We start from the raw sequence: 22347 nt of genomic DNA, 5'->3' as shown, positions 1-22347 counted from the left end.
TTATACACATGACATATATAAATTCAAATTTATGAATAGTATCAATTTTCCTATTTTAATAGTCTGTCAAATTATCAAATTGTAAATGATGCATATATAAAAATTAAAAATTTTAAAAATTTAACTATTTGTATGACATGTTATAGAATATTTTAGAGATATAGTTATAGTTTGAAGATACAACATTACAATTGTTCTATAGAAATGAGCTTTATGAGAAACATACATTATTATATCACTATATATATATATGTAAATTTACATGATTATTAATTTACGATATTATTGGGACCATATTTTACATAGGGATTTCAAAAAAAATTATTATCTTATTATCTTATCGAATTTTATTAATTTTTACACTTACCTGATTTGGGACCAGCAAAATTTATTAATTTATAATATTTATTAATTTATAGAGTATTAATTTAGAGAGGTTTTACAGTATATGAAAGCCAAATGGAAACTATGATATCATATAAATTAATTGTATAATTTCATTAATGTATATTTACAAATTATGATATTATATCAATAATTTTAATGTATAATTTTCCTAATTATGATTTTATATGAATTAATTGTATTATTTCCTTAACCCTTTTTTGTTTTTAACAAAATGTAATTTAACCATTTTTGTTGTATAATTAATACTTTAAACCAAAATTATAAAATTGACATCATGCCTCCTCGCTCACAATAAGTACTAACTTTAAAAATCAAGCTTTAAAGAATAAGACATTCCTTTAGAATTTTTAAATAGAAAAAGTTTACTATATAATTTTTGATATTTAACAAAATTTAATTTTGATTTAACAAAACTTAAGCGGGAAAAAAAAGAAAAAAAAAATGTCGTTTCTCTCTCGAGGCGACTCATGTGGCGATGGCACCCTCTGGTTTTTTTTCCGGCGAATCCGGCATTTTTCTCCGATCTGGAGTCTTTTCTCCACCTACAAAACCATCAATTCCTTTTCTCTCATTCTTGTCGGCGGTTTTTCTCTGTTAGTTAATTCTGACAGTTTCTTTTCTCCTATTTCTGCGGGAGATAACCGTTTTCTAAAACCGCCACGGATGATCCTATATAAATCTGTTTCTTTATCCAAATTTTTCCGAATTGACCAGTCTACCGAACTCCTTGTTCTCACTTCCACCAATTCCATGAGTGACTACTTACGAAAATCCGTTCGGGATCTCGATCTAGGGATTGCTGATGCTCCAATAACTTTGTCTCCTGAATTCGTTTCGAGAGCTGCGGCTGTTAACCGGTACTCTCTTGTCGTTACTCCGGTCAATCCCCGTAAACAAAATCTACGGGCTCTCATTCGCCAAATGCCTCGTGTCTGGGGTTTTGCAGAGGAATGTGTAGGGCGAATTGTAGATGGGGGTCGAATTCAATTCCGCTTCCAATCAGAGGAAACAATGAATCTGGTACTTCGGCGTGGTCCGTGGTCATTCAACGCATAGATGGTATCCGAATTTGGATGAGAATGACATGAAAATTATCCCTTTCTGGATCTAAATCCAAGGTATTCCAATTCTTTACTTAACCAATGTCATGGCCAGGAGAGTTGGAAATAGCCTAGGTTATGTAACAGAAGTAGACTATGATGAGAATGTCAACCAGGTTGGTTCTGTTAGGGTTAAGATAGACTGGAATATCGATAATCCTCTTTGTTTCAAGAAAAATGTTCAGTTCATGCCAGGAGAGAACACAATTTTCTCCTTTCGTTTTGAACGTCTTCGCAACTTTTGCAACAAATGCGGTTCTTTAAAACACGACGCAAAAGAATGCCCCTTGCTTTTGACAATGAAGATCCTTATGTTTCTGGTGAGGATAGTGATGGAGATGACCACCCTGACGATGATAACACTATGGCTGATGTTGATATCGCTCCTCCTATGCCTATTGTGGTTTTTATTCCTGGATTACAAGTGGCACCCCATCAATGCTGGTCACAATTCAGGCCTCATCTCAACACACTCTTCAGACATCCCCAGTGTCTTTGAGGATACAAAATTGACTGCGGAACGTATACGGTATCTTCATGCCAAGTATACGCGTAATGGTTTCTGTCCAACCATACTCCGAGACTTCCTTGAGGATAACACAGATAACGCAACCCCTGACTTTGTTTTTAATAAACGTAAGAGAGTGCGATTTGAAACCGCCTTTAACGAAGCCAATTATGCGGAAGAGATGGCGGTTCTGAGCCATCTCCGAAAACAGGGAAAGACAGACAGTTCAGTTGGTTCCTGTTCGGTCAAGTCTGGATTCGACGGAGGCGCGGGGGGCCCGGTACCCCTAGAGGATCCCCCATGAAGATGATCTCCTGGAATTGCCAAGGCATCGCCTCACCCTTTAAATCATCTACTCTAAAACGCCTATGTAAATTATCTAAGTGTGATATTCTATTTTTAATTGAAACTCTAAATATGTGTGATGTGGTTTGTAAACTAAAGGATGATTTAGGATTCTCTAACATTATAACTCAGCCCCCTCAAGGTAGGAGTGGTGGCTTAGCTCTTTTATGGAATAACAATGTGTCCTTATCCTTAATTTCAAAGGATGAGAGATTCATTGATGTATCAGTGATATGTCTATATTTTGTCTCTCCTTAGCCTATTTTTATCATGCATTTAGCTAGGATAACTCATTGGTTTGCATCGTTTTCTAGTTTTTTCTATACACTTTGCACGTCTAGGTAGTTCTTGCATCATCCTTGCATATATTGTGCATTTTAGAGTATTTCAGGTATTTAGGAGACGTTGGAAGCCATTCTCGTCCGAGCCATTGTCACCATCTCCGTTCCGTCCGAGCCATCCGTTCGAGCCATCGCACTCGAGTGGGATTCAGCTTTCGACGTCTTCATCAAAGTTGTAGGGAATTGAGTTACCTTTCCAACACCGTTTATTCAATCGGAGGTGTGGTTCAAGAGTTATCATCGTTTTAGTGGATGCGTATACACCACGCTCGAGCCATTCTTCCCCGCCATACACTCCAGCTTGTTTGATCGAGCCATGCTCCTCAGCCTTCCGTCCGAGCCATGCTCCTCAGCCTTCCGTCTGAGCCATGATGACATTGCATTCCATTCGACGCACACGGACTCGATCGCACATGTCGGGAAGAAGGACGTTTGGTTTCACACGCTTCAGGAGATTACTGAACCGACGCTTTACCTTGTCGTTTTAAGTTTTAGGGCTTTCCATGTTGGACTACTATATATACATTTTGTTAAGTCTTTGCAGAGACATCTTATCTTTTATCTCGTTTTTGTTCCCAGAAGGTTTCTGAACCTAGCCTCCAAAAAACGTTCTCAGACTTGTATTCCAATATCTTTGAGATTATTGAGACTTTGCATTTGATTCTTTCTACAAAGTTGTTCACCTTATTTTTTTCTACCTAATAATGCTTGTATCAATGATTTCTGTTTTTGCATCCTTAACTATGATTTTCGGATCTGAGTAGTGTGTTAGTTCTTGAGGATGGGATAGATTAGGTGGAGGATCTTAGGATGTAGAGTGTTTAAGCTTTGATTGTATGATTCCCTTCTGGACTAGAGTTAGAATTACTAGTTTCTCTCTGATCAATTGGAACTAGGTTCGAGACATTTCCGCACCCAAAAGGTGTTTGATGAAATGTCTGACCAACTAGTGCCAGAGACTTACGTTCCTAGCCTAAGAGATTAGTTGTCTAGGATGTTTGTTGACGTGAATGAACTTGTTTGTCATGCCTGCTCGACCATGTTTCTCTAGCGAGAGCTAGGTATGGAAGTGGTTGAGTCTGAGTAGCTTTTGCCAAGAGATTGGATTAGCTAAGTTGTGATGTTCATTGTTTAGGGATACCTTGCTTGTGGTATGTTAAACACTCCTTAGACTAGGATACTCCACCGACATCAATTACCCCATCCTCAGGACTTCTTTCTTTCTAATTTTTATTACATTCCTGGAACTGTTTCGTTTGTTCATGTTAGAATCGTTTGCGTTTTCATTCACTTTCGCTTCTTGTCATGCATTCTTGTTTCTAGTTCTGTGACTCATTTCCGTTTCGCATTTTGATCATTCTAGGACTGTTAGATAAAAACACTCTTTGAATTGGCTTAACTTGTGACTTCTTGATTGCATCTTGAGTGATAGTAAAATTTCCCAACTGGATTGACACCTTAAGTATTACAACGCATAAGGTTAATTTAACCTACTAGGAGACACAAAAATCCTAGTATCAATTTGGCGCCGTTGCCATTTGGGATTCTTTTTGCTACATTTAAGATTTCAAGTTTTGCAAGATTAAGTTCCGTTACACTTACCATTCCGAGTACTGACTTGTTTTAGTTTTCTGCTTGTTTGTTTTGCATCTCAGGTTCCTGTTGATTGCAACCTTGCATGCACACCAGATCAAGAGGGCCTCAGAATCTCCTTCCTGTGATCGACGAAATCAACTGGTTGCAACGCCCACGACAAGCTCGTCAACCTATTGAGCATCCCACACACGTCACTATGGAACAACAGCATGAACCACATCAGGGACCGCGAAACATTGGTGCTGGGGATGCACTGACCACTCATACTCAACATGCTGGAATCGTCCCTCCCGCCGTGCCGAACAACAACTTTGAGATCAAAAGTGGTCTGATCACCATGATCCAAGGAAACAAGTTTCACGGGTTGCCTATGGAGGATCCACTCGACCACTTGGACGAGTTCGACCGTCTTTGTGGTCTCACCAAGATCAACGGCGTCAGTGAGGATGGTTACAAGTTGCGCCTCTTCCCTTTCTCCCTAGGAGACAAGGCTCATCAATGGGAGAAAAACCTTCCCAAGGGATCAATCACGACCTGGGATGGTTGCAAGAAAGCATTCTTGGCCAAGTTTTTCTCCAACTCTAGAACAGCACGCCTCATGAATGAGATTTCCAGCTTTACTCAGAAGAGCTCAGAATCATTATGTGAAGCCAGGGAGCGTTTCAAGGGTTACCACAGCCAGTGCCCACACCATGGTTTCAGCAACGAGTCATTACTGAGTACTCTCTACCGTGGTGTCCTTCCCAAAATACGCATGCTGCTAGACACTGCTTCTAACGGTAACTTCCTGAACAAGGACGTCGATGAAGGTTGGCAACTGGTGGAGAATCTTGCTCAGTCCGACGGCAACTACAATGAGGATTATGACCGTACAGTTCGCGGCGACGCTGGGTCTGAGGAGAGGTACAAGAGGGACCTTAAGAATGTCAATGACAAGCTTGACCGCCTCTTGCTAAGTCAGCAGCAGACTGTCCATTTCGTATCTGAGGATGACCCTTTTCAAGTTCAGGATGGGAAGGGTGAGCAGTCTGAAGCAATCAACTACGTCCAGAATCAAGGTGGATACAACAAGGGTTATAACCCTTACAAGACGAACCCCAATTTGTCTTACTGGAGCACCAATGTTGCAAATCCACAAGATCAGGTGTACCCTCCTCAGCAGCAACAACAAGGTACGCAAAAGCCTTTTGTTCCTTACAATCAAGGATTCATGCCTAAGCAACAGTTCCAGCAAAGTTCTCACGCTCCTTCCGGACCACCACCTGGATTTTCACCTCAACAAGTTCAACCTACTCAAGCTCCAGATCAAGAAATGAAGCACATGCTACAACAACTTCTTCAAGGTCAAGCTAGTGGTTCTCTGGATACTGCTAAGAAGTTTGCTGAACTCAGTCAGCGGATGGAATGTTCTTACAATGATCTGAATTTCAAGTTTGAAGCTCTTAACTCCAAGATGAAGTATATGGAAGGCAAGACTATTTCTACTTCTACCCCAACAACTGGCCAACTACCTGGAAAAGCAGTTCAAAACCCCAAGGACTGCTACTATGCATGCCATCACCACCCAAGTTGTAGATGTACGGCTCACTGAGGACACTGAGAGTTTAGATGGGGAGGAATTTCTTCAATATGAAGTTCAGATAAAGGATCCTGTCGAGGTGCTCAAGGATCCAATTAAGTCAGCCAAGCAATCTGATCCTGAAGCTACTAAAGAACCCACTGCTCCCAAGGATAAACCTGTGAGATTCATTTATCCACCATACAAGCCACATCTACCATTTCCAGTGAGGTTTAAGAAGCAGCTTACTGAGAATTATAAAGCTCTGTTCGAAAACCAAGTCAAGGAGATTTAACTTAGGATGCCTTTGCTTGATGCATTTGCACTTGTGCCTCAATACCAAAAGTTTTTAACTGATTTGGTAACAGAAAGGACCAAAGAGAAGGAGGAGATAGCTAAAGGAGTTCAAGCTAAGGTTTTGGAAGATGAGAGGGTAGTGCATGACATAGGTGGGGTTATTCATGAATGCAAAGCTGTTATTCAGAAGATGATTATCCCAAAGAAGCTAGAGGACCCTGGTTCTTTCATCCTGCCTTGTTCTCTAGGTCCATTGACCTTCAAAAAGTGCCTATGTGACCTTGGTTCTTCCGTAAGCCTTATGCCCCTCTCTGTAGCTCAAAGGCTAGGATTCAACAAATACAAGTCATGCAACCTCCGCTTAATATTGGCTGATAGGACTACTAGATTGCCTCATGGTCTACTAGAGAACTTGCCCATCAAAATTGGACAAGCTGAGATTCCTATTGATTTTGTGGTGCTGGGAATGGATGAAGAGCCTAAAGATCCACTAATCCTGGGAAGACCTTTCTTAGCTACAGCTGGAGCAATCATTGATGTCAAGAAAGGGATGATTGATCTCAATCTGGGTAAAAACTTCAAGATGAAGTTTGACATCAAGGATTCTAAGAAGAAACCAACTATTGATGGGAAGACCTTCGTGATTGAAGAGAAAGATCATAAAGCTGGGTTTGACATCTTTGAGAGTGTGAATGAGGCAGAAACTGAGGTTTTGGTAACCAAAGAGAAAACTCAAAGTGTCATTCGACCATTCTCCAACTCGAGTGCAGTCGTTACCCTCCCTAAGCGTCAAGACCTGCTTCCTAAACCTCACCAACCGCAAGAGTCAACTCCTCATGCGCTTGACAGTTTGTATGAACTCCAAAATACTCAGATTCTAAGGGATTCAGTGAAAGAGTTAACAGCTATGGTGAAAGAGATGAGTGGGCAAATCAAGAAGCTCCAAGGTACAATGAGAAGTTCTCCTCCAAGGAAATTAAGGAAGAAGTTTGGGATAATGAAGAAGAGGTGTTGCAGAGTTCAACCACCACCGTGCGTTCTCAACCATCGTCGACTCAAGCAAGGTTCAACCGACGGCGTGGAATCAGACTCGACCCATACTGAGAGGTTCATCACTCTGCACTCGTTCGAGCCACGCCTCTGCTGTCACGCTCGAGCCAATCTCACTCCGCACATGCTCCAATTACCACGCTCGAGCCACTCAAGCCAACACCCGATCGAGCCCCTCTCTCGAGCCACACACGAAGTCTCCATCGAGCCAATTCGTCAGAGAACACTCTCTCCGGTTCCTTCCCCAGCACGTCAATCTTCATATGTGTCACGGGAGCGACCATCTTCACCCGCTCCTTTGCGCCACTCATCACACGAGTCTAGGGAGAGAAGGAGACATGGTTCGCGAGGTTCCAGAGCCTCTTCTAGTCACCGATCAGCGCGTTGTTATGCAGCTCGAGATGAGCATGAGGTTGAGCGGCGAGTTGAACCTCAAGGTGATCATCAGGGCACGCAAGCGGTTGAGCAGCAAGTCGACAACCTAGCTGATGTCACACCTGCGGATCTCGAACAAGGCGCAGGACAGAGTCAGTTTCACGCTCCTCCTTGGGTGAGCACGGACTCCTTTTTCTACTACTCAGGTACTCTGACCTTTCCTTTGTACATACCATTTCATTCCTGCATTGTTTCTGTTGTGATTCTTACATCCTCCTGCAAATTTTTCTTACACAGGAGACTGTGTAATTTAAGTTTGGGGGAGGGTTTGAGATGATGTATCTAATGTCGTGTTTTGTGATTCTTATTTCAAATTTTTGCATCATATCATATGTTTGAGTCTGCATCCATCTATTTGCATAGAAAAACCATAAAAATTTGAAAAAATTTCGAAAATTTCCACAAAAACACAGTGTTCATGTAGTTTGCAATTGCATATTAGGATTGAGTCTAGGTTTATTCATATAGGGTTGTTGCATTTAGTATAGGGGTTGATGATGATTGTAACCTTGTTAGCATGTTGGATTCAATAGGATAGGATCAAGGCCCTTGTTCTTAGTTCTTTGATGCTTGTTGAATGAACTTGAAAATTTAAGATTGAAGCATGTTTTGGATTGATATCATTCCCTATCTACCTGAACCTATTCCTGACTTGCAATTATCCTATTATGCATTGAAGTTGAACTCATGGATACCATATACATACTTGGATTGTCTTTCACATTTTTACCACCCTTGTCAATCCAAGTAGCTGATTCCCATCTTTGGAACAGTTCTCCGCACCCTTAACCAACCGTTCTTTCAAGCCAATTGTATTCTTGAGTGTCAGGCCTTTTTCCGAGTTGAGCTTGTTAGAAAGTGTTAGGTTCTAACCAACAAGAGTAGGATCCTGTGTAGTTCTAGTTCGCGTTATCCGGACTAGTAGGACTAGGTGAGAACTCGAATTTTGGGTAATGGGGATTGTATTGTGCAGAAGAGTGAAGTGTAAAAAGAAAGTAAAGGGTAGAAAATCTTTAGGAGGGGGATGTGTTTTCAAGGTTTACAAGTCTAGTAAAGGATTTGGGTTGAGCAAAATAATGAGTTATTGGTTCTGGGCATAAAACGAAAAGATTAGACAAAGAAAAGAAAGTAAAATGTTTAAGATGTCTAGATTCCTTAGAAGAAAAGAAAAAGAACTTTACTGATAATAAAGATTTCCCAATCCGCTAGAATGATAAGAAGTGAACTCCTCCTAAGACCAAGTGTAAAGAATGAAAGATTGGATTTGAGACAATGTTTGTGATGAAGGGTAGAACCAACTTCGGTTTGGAACGTTCTTTGGGTAGACAGGGCGCTGCTCTTGTATGTATCAGTTGGTTTCAACCTTTAGCCTTCTCTTAAGCTCAACTCATTTTCGTGAGAGAACCTTGTCCTGTATTGATGAAACCACTCGAGAAGGAGATCATCTAAGTCTCTAACCTTTCATCCTAGCCAAATGAGTTCAACGACATTGCTTAGCTTGATTCACGGTTCTCTGTTAATGAATGTTAAAGGGAATGATTGATAGGATTGCGTGTGTAGAAAAAAATATAGATTTCCTTCACCATGCATCATAGAACTAAAAACAAGGACCTTGATTCTAACTATATTATTTAGCATGTTTTAGGTTCTGAGACCCCATCTTCACACCTCTTCTCCATACTCTATTCTTGATTGTTTGCTTGAGGGCAAGCAAAGAGTAAGTTTGGGGGAGTTGATATGTCTATATTTTGTCTCTCCTTAGCCTATTTTTATCATGCATTTAGCTAGGATAACTCATTGGTTTGCATCATTTTCTAGTTTTTTCTATACACTTTGCACGTCTAGGTAGTTCTTGCATCATCCTTGCATATATTGTGCATTTTGGAGTATTTCAGGTATTTAGGAGACGTTGGAAGCCATTCTCGTCCAAGCCATTGTCACCATCTCCGTTCCGTCCGAGCCATCCGTTCGAGCCATCGCACTCGAGTGGGATTTAGCTTTCGACGTCTTCATCAAAGTTGTAGGGAATTGAGTTACCTTTCCAACACCGTTTATTTCAAGTCAATCGGAGGTGTGGTTCAAGAGTTATCATCGTTTTAGTGGATGCGTATACACCACGCTCGAGCCATGCTTCCCCGGCACACACTCCAGCTTGTTTGATCGAGCCATGCTCCTCAGCCTTCCGTCCGAGCCATGCTCCTCAGTCTTCCGTCCGAGCCATGATGACATTGCATTCCATTCGACGCACACGGACTCGATCGCACATGTCGGGAAGAAGGACGTTTGGTTTCACACGCTTCAGGAGATTACCGAACCGACGCTTTACCTTGTCGTTTTAAGTTTTAGGGCTTTCCATGTTGGACTACTATATATACATTTTGTTAAGTCTTTGCAGAGACATCTTATCTTTTATCTCGTTTTTGTTCCCAGAAGGTTTCTGAACCTAGCCTCCAAAAAACGTTCTCAGACTTGTATTCCAATATCTTTGAGATTATTGAGACTTTACATTTGATTCTTTCTACAAAGTTGTTCACCTTATTTTTATCTACCTAATAATGCTTGTTTCAATGATTTCTGTTTTTGCATCCTTGACTATGATTTTCGGATCTGAGTAGTGTGTTAGTTCTTGAGGATGGGATAGATTAGGTGGAGGATCTTAGGATGTAGAGTGTTTAAGCTTTGATTGTATGATTCCCTTCTGGACTAGAGTTAGAATTACTAGTTTCTCTCTGATCAATTGGAACTAGGTTCGAGATATTTCCGCACCCAAATGGTGTTTGATGAAATGTCTGACCAACTAGTGCCAGAGACTTACATTCCTAGCCTAAGAGATTAGTTGTCTAGGATGTTTGTTGACGTGAATGAACTTGTTTGTCATGCCTGCTCGACCACGTTTCTCTAGCGAGAGCTAGGTATGGAAGTGGTTGAGTCTGAGTAGCTTTTGCCAAGAGATTGGATTAGCTAAGTTGTGATGTTCATTGTTTAGGGATACCTTGCTTGTGGTATGTTAAACACTCCTTAGACTAGGATACTCCACCGACATCAATTACCCCATCCTCAGGACTTCTTTCTTTCTGATTTTTATTACATTCCTGGAACTGTTTCGTTTGTTCATGTTAGAATCGTTTGCGTTTTCATTCACTTTCGCTTCTTGTCATGCATTCTTGTTTCTAGTTCTGTGACTCATTTCCGTTTCGCATTTTGATCATTCTATGACTGTTAGATAAAAACACTCTTTGAATTGGCTTAACTTGTGACTTCTTGATTGCATCTTGAGTGATAGTAAAATTTCCCAACTGGATTGACACCTTAAGTATTACAACGCATAAGGTTAATTGAACCTACTAGGAGACACAAAAATCCTAGTATCAATCAGCAACCTATAATAATATTAATTTCTATTTGTCTTGTGTTTATGGTCATCCAAGTCAGAGTGAAAGACATCATTTATGGGATCACTTAAAAAATATTGCTATCCATCGATTAGATCCTTGGATTCTTATTGGAGATTTCAATAAAATTATATCTAATCAAGAGAAAATTGGTGGTCCTATACGAGATGAGTGGACTTTCAGAAATTTCAAAAATATGATCTCAACTTGTGACTTGGATGATCTTAAATTAAGAGGAGACAAATTTTCTTGGGTTGGTGAACATTATACACACACAATTCGTAGCTGTCTGGATTGGTGCCTAATTAATAGTATTGGTTCTGCAAATTTCCCAAATGCAATACTCGAATTTATGGACTTCTCAGGATCTGATCACCGACCTCTTCTGCACCTTAATATTTGAAAGGAGAACCGGCGGTGAGTTTTTTTTTTTGATAAACGTTTATGCGAGCTTCCAACATTCACAGAAACAGTTTGTGAGGGTTGGCAACGTGACTCAAATGTTTCATCAACAAAAATTATGTCCAGAATTTCAAACTGTCGAAGGAGTATGGCTAATCTAAAACACAGTTAAATGCAGACACACGTATCAGATCACTACACTCACAGTTGAACTCAGCCATGGAGAGTACTATGCAATCTGATAGACGTCAAGTACCATATCTTCAAGCATCTCTTGCAAAAGCTTACATGGATGAGGAGGAGCACTGGAAACAGAAAAGCAGAAATAAATCTATTGAGGAGGGAGATCAGAATACAAGTTACTTTCATGCTTATGCAAAGACCAGAGCTTCAAAGAACAGAATAAACTCAATATACAATGATCAAAATATTTTGATTCATGGGGACAAAAAAATTGGTGAACATGCACAAGACTTCTTCACCAAAATGTTTGCTACAAGCGGGAATTCAGTATCACCATATGATTTTTCTGATTTTGAAGCGAAGGTCACTGAAGATATCAATTCCTCTTTAACTAGAGAGTTCTCTGATCAAGAAATTTATGAAGCAGTGTGTTTAATTGGTGACGACCGTGCTCCGGGACCGGATGGTTTAACAGCGAGGTTTTACAAGCGTTACTGGTCAATAGTTGGAAAGGATGTGATACGGGAAGTCCAAAACTTCTTCAGGGATTCAACCATGACAGAAGGTATCAATCATACAAACATATGCATGATACCGAAGATAGATAACCCTCTCGGACTATAGACCTATTGCACTCTGCAACGTTTTATACAAGATTATTTCGAAATGTCTTGTCAAACGTCTCAAACCTCATCTTGATAGTATAGTCTCCGAATCTCAAGCTGCTTTTATCCCGGGCAGAATTATTCAAGATAATGTTATGATTGCTCATGAAGTAATGCATGCTTTGAAAACTAGAAAGAGAGTCTCACAAACATATATGGCTGTCAAAACGGATGTTAGCAAAGCATATGATAGAGTCGAATTTAAATTTCTGGAAACTACACTTAAACTTTTTGGTTTCTGCGAACGTTGGATCAGTTGGATCATGGCTGCTGTTTCCTCAACTACTTACTCTGTTTTGATAAACGGCTCTCCTCATGGATTTATACGACCACAAAGGGGGATTCGCCAAGGAGACCCCTTGTCTCCATATCTCTTCATTTTATGCTCAGACATGTTGAGTCATCTCATCACATCATATGCAAAAGATGGTGATATCAAAGGAGTCAAGATTGGAAATGGTGTCCCTCGCATCACTCATTTGCAGTTTGCAGATGATTCCCTCTTTTTCTGCCAAGCGAATAAGAAAAACTGTCAAGCACTAAGAGATGTTTTTGATGTATATGAACATTACTCTGGTCAAAAAATCAATACGGCCAAATCCATGATTACTTTCGGGTCGAGAGTCTTTGGTATAACACAAAATAGACTCAAAGCAATTTTAAACATTCCACACTATGGAGGTGGTGGAAAATATCTTGGCCTACCTGAACAGTTTGGAAGAAAGAAGATTGAAATGTTTGAGAACATTATTGAACGAGTTAAAAAGAGAACTTCTCATTGGACCACAAAGAAACTCTCACCTGCAGGGAAAGAGGTGATGTTAAAATCTGTGGCAGTCTCCATGCATGTCTATGCTATGTCCTGTTTCAAACTACCGAAGGGAGTCACATCTGATCTTGAATCTCTGCTAATGAACTTCTGGTGGGAGAGAATTTCACAACATCGAAAGATCCCATGGATATCTTGGAAGAAACTGCAGGTCCCGAAGAAAGAAGGCGGCTTAGGTTTTCGAGATTTAGAAAAATTTAATAATGCTCTACTTGCGAAACAAGCATGGAGACTTATTCAATTTCCAGATTCTCTGTTTGCTCGTGTCATGAAGGCTAGATACTATCCTGATGTCTCCCTTCTTGATGCAACGTCAAAACGAACCCAATCTTATGGTTGGTCATCTTTACTCATCGATGTTGATTTGATTGAAAAAGGATCTCGCTTCATCATGGGAGATGGACACTCAATACGAATTGGAGTTGATAATTTTATTAACTCTAACCCACCACATCCAATATCTACTGGTGTATCTCAAGCAAACATTTACCTCAAAGATCTAATCACTCATGTAGATTCAACTCGTTCCTGGGATTGTCAGCTAATTGAATCTTTGATTGTTTGTGAAGACCAAGATTTCATCAAAAATACCTATTTGGCAAGGAATACAAGGCCTGACCAGCTAATTTGGAACTATACTACTACAGGGGACTATACGGTGAGATCAGGGTACCGTTTACTTACACATGATCCTAATGATTATCCTCCAACTATTCCACATGGGTCTGTTGATCTCAAAAATAAAGTGTGGCGCTCAAATATCATGCCAAAAATTAAACATTTTATCTGGCGGACTATTTCCCGTGCTTTGCCAACAACAACTAGACTGAGATCGAGAGGTATGGATATTGATCCAAAATGTTCAAGATGTCGACAAGAAGATGAAACCATAAACCATGCTCTGTTTACATGCCCTTTTGCTCTGTCATCTTGGCGACTTTCCAATACCTCAGCCCTTACTCTTGACAATTTATCGGATAATACAGAGGACAACATTTCTTCCTTACTGGATTTTGCATCACGCCAAGATGTTCCTATTCAAGATGCTTTAAATCCACTTTGGCTTTTATGGAGAATCTGGAAAGCAAGAAATAATACTGTTTTCAATAACTATAGAGAAAGTGCAAGTCAAACGGTCTTACAGGCACAAGCTGAAACAAAAGAATGGATTTCCATTAAACTACTCCGAAAGCAACCAAAAGAACAATGCCCACAACAAACTCAATGGAAGGCACCACCACAACCTTTCGTTAAATGCAATTTTGACGCAGCTTTTAACAAGAATATTTCTCAAGCAAGAGGTGGTTGGATAATTCGTAACCATCATGGCATATCTCTCACCTGGGGATCTTCGAGTCTTGGACACGCTGCAACTCCTCTTGAAGCAGAAACGAAAGCCTTATAGTTTGGACTTCAACAATCACGGACCAATGGTTTTACCAATATTATTTTTGAAGGGGACTGTATAAACCTAATCAACACTATCAATGGGGTTCAAAGGAATAGGTCTCTAGGGAATTTGTTACATGATATACAATATTGGTCATCAAAGTTTGACTCAGGAGAGAATGTAATAGGGATGCTCATAACTTAGCAAACTTGGCTATTTGAACATTTCTTCTTCCACTGTTCCTCATGATGTACCGATTTGGCAAAGTCAATCTTTCTGTATTGACTCTTCTTAACGGAAATAAAATTTACTTTGTGGAAAAAAAAAAACAAAATTTAATTTTGATGTTGACTAAATAAAACTATTATAATTGATTTTTTTCTTCACCCTTAAGGTCCATTTGGTGACCACTTTTTTGAAAACGAGATGGAACATCTTGTTCTTTTTGCTTCTCGAATTTTCCTAGAATAACACACTTTATATAACTATATTTTCATCTTCAACTTTTTTTAGTTAATTAGTTTTGATTTTTATTTTTGGTCAAAGATTAGTGGTTTTAGATTTAAAATGGTTGCATCTGATTTTTTGATACTTTTTAAATTTTGATTTTTATTTTTAAGAGTTAGATATTATATTTGAATATATGTAAGTAAATTGTTGGCTTAGAGTTTATTTCAGACCAATTTCTTCCCCAAATGTAGAATTAGTTAAAAAATAATAACTAAATTTCTTTACTAAACTAAATGATCTATTTTTTACATTTATATGAAAGCCAAATCGAGACTATATGAAACCAAAGACAGAATTCTACATCACATTATCAAATTATAAGAAAGCCAAATCGAAAGATAAGAGAAACCAAAATATTAAACAGTTTTTTAAAAAAACTTGAAAGCTGAAAACTTTGCTTTTGTCATGTTGTTTCATATGTCGTGCTCACATAAGTTACTAACTTTTAAAACTAAGATTTATAGAATCTTTTCTTTTTCATGTCTTTTTCATGACGACAGTTTAATCAACTTCTTATTAAATCAATTTACATTAGGTCGGATCCACTAGTAGAAGTGAGTTATCTCTGTAGTATCCTTGTTCGACATTCTTTGCAAATGCTGAGGGAAAAAAACTCATATTGAAAATATAGTAAGCATATATACATCTAGGTTCACCAACAAACAAGAGATAATATACGAGAATTTTATTTAATTATTGGCTATATTTATAAATTTTAAAAATACTATTCAATTTTTTTACAAACATTAGTTTGAGTGTTTACAATAGAATTTGAGACGAGCCATTATTGTTAATATCGGTGTAGTAATTATCACCCTCTCCCTTTTATAAAGAATGCTCTTTCGGTCCCATTTTATAAAAGTTTTTTTGGCTATAATAAAAATAATAATAATAATAATAATAATAATAATAATAATAATAATATTAGTAATAATAATAGTAATAATAATAAGAATAATAATAATAATAATAATAATAACAATAATAATAATAATAATAAATACTTTATCATTTTTTAAAGTTCAACCAATAGAAAAAAAATCATAAGCTATTACATTAAAAAAAACTAGACATAAAGTTTGGGGCATAGGGAGTATCATTTTACCATTTTCAAACAATAAAAAAATCTATAAATTTTTATAATACTCTATATCAATACACCAAATAATTAAGTTTTTCTATAATTTATACACTTAAATGATTGGGATTAAAACAAGATTTAGTTTAATTATTTCTATTGATAGGACACTTTTGTGAAACATATGTACAATATTAAAACAACACGAAACATGATTTATTATGATTTATGAAAGAGATTCTTTGACTTAAAAATAATGGAAGCTTACCTGAAAATTTTGTGAACCTCAAGTTGGTAGGTTCATGTACAAATCTCATGTAAAGCTATTTGACTGTTGACTGTTTAAAGTCAAGAAACGATTCATATAATTCCATTTGTTAGAAAAACTTCCAAAAAATTACATACAAAACTTTAGTTAAAGTAGTTTACAAGTGTGAGGTTCCGAACGCAAAGTCTCAAATTCCCAATGCTCCCAAGTCACGCGACAATGATACAATGAATGTGATATCATAATGACCAGTATAAACTATTCGATAGCTACAACAATAGTCAAAGCCTTTGATCCCGAAATTGCATTATGGCGAAACAATTATGTGAATTTGCAGATTATTGCTAATCACATTTTTTTAGAGTGCACTTGTAAATTTAGTGCCATCAACAAACAAATTTTATGTTTTCTGTACGAATTTTTGGTTGAATCTTAATGGCTGGGTGACGTCAGTCCACCTTTTCCACAAATTCGTTAAAAATCGATATATACTTTAGATTATGTAACGATTAATGTAAATGTATAACGTCAATTTTTTAATTCTCTCTTGGAGCCGAACTCAATACTTTTAGTTTACGTGAGCCAAACTCTATACTTTAGTTTACGTGAATATGATATCTCACTGTTGAAACTTGAAATCTAAAGGAGGTGGCGGCATATCAACAGTTCCAAAAAATAAAGAAAAAACAAAATAGTATACATCTACAATTGTTTTCCACGTATACTCATCTTACTTATACACTATAAATACTCTTAAACCCTATACCAGACTTTATCATGATCATCACCATACCAACATTAGTTTATAAATACATACCAACATTAGTTAATAAATTCGTTTTACGTAATATATACAAATCATTTCATCATGGTGATGGCTAAGAACCGCACCATAGCGTTTCTTGTTGTTTTGATAGTGGTGGGATCTGTGTTGCTAACCATTGAAGGACGACCGGTCAAGGATAGTTCGAGATCCTCGACCCAGTTAACAGATTCATCTGTGTTCAATGGAAGCGTGATGTCCTCGTTTAAACCAGTCGAGTCTTCGGTGCAAGATTTTTCATGGTTAGCCACAGTGAAACAGTCCGGGCCAAGCCCAGGGGTTGGGCATCATCGAGCTAAGGGCTACAAAATGTTTGGACGAGCCGAAGATTCTGGTCCTAGTCCTGGTGTTGGACACTAGAAATAACAAACCTCATGAATTGAAATTATATAGTAACACCTTTACGTACCATGTTTGATAGCCTCTAAGATGTAATATTCTCTTTTTTTTTTTACTTCACTATCACATGTCTCTGCATAATAATCATTCAATCAAAGTCTTACTTTGAGTTTAAAAAAAAAGGAGACTGGATATGTAATATGTTATAAGCCTCGTTTTTTTTCTCAATTTTGAGCATTGCCTTTAAATAGATCTTCACAACTTTAATTCCCAAAAGACATGGAAAGTAAGGAGGTGAATTCTAAGTTCCATGGAGCACCCAATATCAAAGATTGTGGTGAATTCCTACTATAACACAATATAGCAAGGTGATTTCTAAGATATTGGTTTCTAGATTTAATTAATTGTGAACATGACGTTTTTGTTTACTAAAAGACTAGTCTTTTATTATAGTAAACAAACATATATATAAAAGAGAAGAAAAATGAAACAGAATGTTAAAAATATAAACGAAAAAAGGAATTGATGGTTAATCACAAATTCATCCACCCGACCCGAGGCAAATGACTTATTATAGATGTAACATTTTGTAATCGAAATTATGTTAGCATCGTTTTCAGTTTATTTGAAATTTGTATGTTTTTATATGTAACATTTTGTAACATTTTGTAACATTTTGTAACATTTTGTGATGTAGTTACGGATGTTACAATTATATCAGTAACTACATCACATCAGTTTTAAAAATGATGAACTCGTAGATTTTTTTTTCTTCTGGGTCAAAGATGAACTCGTAAATATGTGTTGATCTTTATTAAGTAATGTAAGTTAATATCAATTTTAAGTACATGAATTATGTTAACACCGTTATAGTATGGATTAGCAAATTTTAGTGTTGTTCGATCATTCATACTACCAAACCGATGCGTAAATAGGATAACTCTATACATTGTGCGCATCTATGAAAATGATCACTATTAAAGGAAACCATATTACTATACAGTAGGAATGCAGTCATTACTCATAACTCATAAGTAAGATGGTGTACTAATTAAGCTATAGGAACATGTGTGAAATCATACATGTTCTTTGAAGCTTCCTTGGATGTTATTTTTCAAATTTTGGATTGTGTGGGTAGTCTAGATTAATCATAATGTCATTAAAAGATAACAACTTTTCAGAGAACTAAATATAAATCATACTCCAACTTAGATCATTAATCATATGTACAATCACAACACCTAAACGTGGCCAATGATTTCCTACATCTTTGGTTTTACTTCAATTAGAATCCATCGGTGATCGATGGTGAAGAAGATTCTCTTTTCATCTTCAATGGGCTAATTGAGTTATTATCTTTTTCTTTTTCCAATATTTTGATGATTCAATTCAAGTTAGTCGTCCAGTGGATTGTGAATTTGTAATAGTTTCTTACTTATTGTGGGCCGTCTAAAACTTAATTAGTAGAAGATTCCTCATATTCACTGTTAGTTTGATTATCCTTTCTCGACGTATTAAAGTTTACGATATCAAATTATCAATATTAACATATGATCTTTGTATACTTGTATCCAATTATATGCTCTCTATTATATGTGGTTACTTAGCTGGCAGTGTAAGTAGATCTTGACCATTTTCGCAATTGGCTCTAACCTTTTTAAAATAGGGTTCTAGACTTTTAGGTTAAATCAAATTAGTCTCTCACATAACATAGTACGCCAAAAAGCTTTCTCATGTGTGTTTTAAATATAATATCAAAAGCTTTTGACTCATATTTCTTTTCGTAGAAAAAACGACAACTAACCTTTTCTCGTGATGCATGAATTAACTAATATCTTAGCCTTTGTTCGAACCATTTAGAAAAAAAATTTGAGTTACTACATTACAAGAACAAGATAAACATGCATGCACAAACGTCGTCTTGTTTCCATCTTATCAGATTAAAACTCACACACACACACAACAACAAAAAAACCCAAATACTATTAGAAAACAAAAGAGACCCTGGAACTCATCCGACAGTGGCAGTAATTGTTAAGGATTTTGGGAATAATTCATATTTTATTTGAGAATATTTATTTTTATATATTGTTAGAAGATTTTGACCAAAAAAAATATATATTGTTAGAAGATAACAAATACTGTAAGACGCACAACAACGAAAACAAAAGAAGGATGAGCTGGGAAGCACGTGTGAGGGAGAGAGAAGCACGTGCAACAAAGACAGTGCAGGGTTGACCGGAGACCGTAGGGTCGCGAGAAGTGGGAAACGCACTGTCCCCTACACAGGTCTTTTACGACATCGTTTTTTGCCTTTATGAACAAAACCAACAAATATTTCTTTGAATTTTAGAATTATTATTTCTTTTTTTGGGGGATTAATTATTATTTGAAAATTAGTGAATAACTCCATCCAACTGCTAGAGTCAAGCTAAATAATAATATTTTAATTTAATTGATTACAGTAAATTCCAAAACAATTTAGCATCGTATATGTGATTTAGAGTTGATGAAAAAGATATATATATATAACAAAAAGAAGATACATATATATATATATATATATATATATTAATGATTAATGATGGACCAACCTCTTTTGTAATTGTTTTAAGCACTTGGACCAAGCTGGACCCAATTTTTAAACATTCATGTCCTCACTGTTTATTAAGATTCTTTGACCTTTTGACTCATCCAATTTTTTTGGCTGCAAGTCTTCATACTTTATATCGGCCAAGTCCGGCATTTAAAAACATAGCTTGTGGTGGTTGGATTTTTATAATTATGTAATACTGCGTCAGCGTGGCATACATTTGTAAATCAAATAAATAAATTACTTATATCCACTAAAATGATTTGGTTATTTGGTAGAGACATACGGTCGTGGGAGCTCTACTAATTTTAGTGCCTCTCCTCCCTAAGACCCCAATTATTCGGTTGGTATGTAATGTGTAACTGTAGGAATAACCAATTTTGTGTGTGTTTGTGTGCAAAATTTTGACATGATCACCAGTTAATTATAACCCTAAGTCTTGCAACATCATGCTACGTAAAATAGTCAGAATCCATACCTAATTGGTCTAATATATCATATCAAAGAAAAAATATTGATAAATACATGCGTATACTAATAACAAATCTCATGAATAAAGAACTTCTTTACATTTCATCATACTCATCTGTATGTTTTCGATATCTGGGATATGTTTCAATAACATAACATATTTCATGAATAAAAAAACTTAATAAAATTTCATACAAAAAAAAAAAAACTTAATAAAATTTCAAATACTCATCTGTAAATTTAGAATAGCCCACAATCTGAAAAATCATGTCCGCATTTAGAATAGTCCTATAAAAATGCTGTAAAAATAGAGATTCATTTTTTCCATCAAATTAAATATATCGATATAAAAAAGTGATTATAACATACATAAACACTCCAATACAACCTTTACATGAAAAATTATGAGCACCATAACCTTATATAATGCACCATTATTACAAAAAAAAAAAATGATTCTGCTAGATTTATCCTTACGGAAAAAGAGATGGACAAAGGCAAGAGACAATATATAAATCACAAACTTTTTTAGTTGTCCTTGTTCCCATGAGGTCAAGCCAATGACAGCCTGATTCTGTTCTTCTCTTCTTCACTCAATTTTTTTTAAAGAAAATAAAAATTGAAAATAGAAAGAAAACAGACAATAATACGGTCCAAGTCCATGGATCTTATCACTGCTCCCGAATTTATATGATTTCGATATAATTGTCTTAGAATATTTGTCTTCATCTATCCGATATTGATTTATTTATCTCGAATAGTTATTCTGTAAATTCTCGTACTTTCCCGACATTACATTTGTGCCGAAGCAAACTAAAACTCCAACAAAAACAAGTTACAGTCTGGATATAACTTTTAAACTATATATTTTTTTTTTTATCAAACTAACTTTTAAACTATTTATCACGCATATTAATTATATATGTACGAAGTACGAACCAGTCACAAACGTTCACGAGAATATATATTAATCCATGCACGTCTTGTTTAGCTTCTAATTAGTTTAGAATGTTGTTATAATGTCATTGATGCTATATATTTTTACCAATGAATTGAAGGAGTGGCTAGTTTTATTTTTAATTGAGAAATATATTATAAGATTGACACAATTGTCAAGGTCTATAGACAAAAGCAACTTTGAAGTTCTAAATCCTAATTTGAAACTAAACAATAAACATTGACCTATTTCGATGATTTGACCGTTAAATAAAGAAATGAAACTTGTAAAAAGTGAAAAAGGTAGGTGTAAATTTCCCATCAGCGACGTAAATTTGAAACCAGTAAAGAAAAAAAGTTATTCTATAAAAGACAAAACAGTCAAACTATTTATATGGTCTTGTTATGATCTATTTTGGTTAGAGAGATTAGATAGGCTTTGATGTAACACAAGTAAGTGGGAGCTGTCTCGTGTGGGTCCTGATTTCGTTCCCAGTCTTTCGCACTTTGGCTTGACCAAAATTTTTTAATTATAAATTATAGTATACAACACACGATCCAGTATTTTATTTAACTTTCGTCGTATAAATATGGTAGATAATAATAAATTTGTGGTTGTGGTGACTGTATACAACTGGTGGTATGATTGTCGATTATATTAGTCTAATTTTGTTAACGAATAATTAAGATACTAAAACATAGTAATAGTATATACTAGTCTAATTGATTTCATTTTTTTTTGTAATATACACTTGTAAGATATTTTATTCCAACAGAAAAAAGTCATCCCCATTTTGTATATCCAAAAAAAAAAAACTTGCGACTTTTAA

At 36.4% G+C, this 22347-nt stretch overlaps 1 non-coding gene and 2 pseudogenes across 1 annotated transcript; 2 read left to right on the top strand and 1 right to left on the bottom strand.

The window, feature by feature from the left end:
* Positions 1–1158: 1158 nt before the first annotated feature.
* On the top strand, positions 1159–14703 carry LOC147924748 (uncharacterized; annotated as a pseudogene).
* On the bottom strand, positions 4891–4997 carry LOC147924749 (small nucleolar RNA R71). Its single transcript, XR_015587905.1, has one exon. It is a non-coding gene; the product is annotated as a small nucleolar RNA R71 (small nucleolar RNA).
* Positions 14704–17159: 2456 nt separating the features above from the next.
* Positions 17160–17745, top strand: LOC104758310 (precursor of CEP16 pseudogene; annotated as a pseudogene).
* Positions 17746–22347: the final 4602 nt, after the last annotated feature.

This window comes from Camelina sativa, chromosome 17 (assembly GCF_030686135.1).
Source record: "Camelina sativa cultivar CO46 ecotype springtype chromosome 17, ASM3068613v1".
NCBI lineage: Eukaryota > Viridiplantae > Streptophyta > Magnoliopsida > Brassicales > Brassicaceae > Camelina > Camelina sativa.
This window is presented reverse-complemented; position numbering and strand designations above follow the sequence as displayed.